This window comes from Lipotes vexillifer, unplaced genomic scaffold (genome assembly GCF_000442215.2).
Source record: "Lipotes vexillifer unplaced genomic scaffold, Lipotes_vexillifer_v1.1 scaffold1066, whole genome shotgun sequence".
NCBI classification, from domain to species: domain Eukaryota; kingdom Metazoa; phylum Chordata; class Mammalia; order Artiodactyla; family Lipotidae; genus Lipotes; species Lipotes vexillifer.
The window spans coordinates 1,511,180-1,512,854 of NW_006771394.1; the positions used below are offsets into that span (position 1 = coordinate 1,511,180).

General features: G+C 39.3%; 1 pseudogene; it reads left to right on the plus strand.

Moving 5' to 3' along the window:
• The first annotated feature begins 814 nt into the window (after window positions 1-814).
• Window positions 815-1,675, plus strand: part of LOC103088669 (ferritin light chain pseudogene) — a 75,705-nt pseudogene continuing 74,844 nt past the window's right edge.

Genomic DNA, 1,675 nt, shown 5'->3' on the forward strand with positions numbered 1-1,675 from the left:
ACAAGATTATGTATTTTCAGGATTTAAAAGAACAGGCAACAGAAACTGCATTTAAGAGAGTCCGAATGTTGTACTTAGAGGACAGAAACTTTAAAGTAGTTATTACAAATATGTTCAAAGAACTAAAGGAAGCCACACTTAAAGAATTAGAGGAGGGTATGATGATAATGTCTCACCTACTGGAAAATATCAATGAAAATCAGAAATTATAAAATGAACCAAAAGGAAATTCTGGAGTTCAAAAAGTCCGGTAACCAAATAAAAAATTTGCTAGAGGGGGTCAATAGGAGATGGAAGTTGGGAGAACAAATCAGTAAACATGACGACAGATTGACAGACATCATACAGTCTGAGAGCAGAAGAAAATAAGAAACAATGAAAAGAGCCTGGGAGAAATGCAGGACACTATTGAGCATAGTAACACACAGTTGATTCTCAGTAATCATGGATTCTGTATTTGTAAATCTGACTACTTGCAAAGTGTATTTGTAACCACCCAAATGGATACTCAGGGCATTTTCACAGTCATTTAGACTTAGGTAAAGCAATGAAAAATCTGAGTCACCCAACACACAGGTTCTTAGCTGAGGTCAAACCAGGCAACACACTGCCTTGTTGTGTCATCTCTCATGCTGTAAACAAGTCTCTTTTGGACATATATTTACGGCCAAGTTTTTCACATTTTTGTTGGTGGTTTTGCTGTTTTAAATGGCCTTCAAGTGTAGTGCTGAAGTGCTGTCTAGTATTCCTAAGCACAAGAAGGCTGTGATGTGCCCTACAGAGAAAATGTGTGTTAGATAAGCTTCATTTAGGCATGACTTACCGTGTTGTTTACCATGAGTTCAATGTTAATGAGTTCAATGTTAATGAATCAACAATACGTTACATTCAGGAAAAGGAAGAGGAAATTTGTTTTGTATGTGACACTGCTCCAGAAAGTGCTAAAGTAATAACTGTAGTACATGATGAAGCTTCAGAAAGGTAGAATTTTGTGGATAAAATTTTTGGATAAATTTGTGGGTTTGTGAGTTGATGAACAAAAAAAAGTACAGCGTACAGATTGCTGTGAGGCTGAACTCCAAAGAAATTTATGGTCAAACAGTTAATGAAAACATGACCGATTCCTTACAAAGTCTTCTAAAAAATAGAAGAGGATAGAATACTTCTCAACTCATTCTATTATTTCAATTTATCCTGATGCCAAAACCAGACAAATACAAGAAATACCCATATATAATTTTGGAGATCACGTGGGTGTGGGATTTGATCTATTCTCAAGAGTTTGAGGACTCTGTTGCTGGCTTAGACGTGAAGCATAGTTCTGATAATAATTCAAATTAATATGTGTCTGTATTGCAGTGCTCAACTGTGTAACCTCCAGAGTCTTAAATGTTGTTTCATGGCTGTGGCTCCATCAAAAATACAATAAATTATCTTCCCCAAAACTAGAAGAAAATCTTAGACTTAAAAACGTTGAGGGCTTCCCTGGTGGCTCAGTGGTTGAGAGTCCGCCTGCCAATGCAGGGGACACGGGTTCGTGCCCCGGTCTGGGAAGATCCCACATGCCGCCGAGCGGCTGGGCCCGTGAGCCGTGGCCGCTGAGCCTGTGCGTCCAGAGCCTGTGCTCCACAACGGGAGAGGCCACAACAGTGAGAGGCCCGCGTACCGCAAAAAA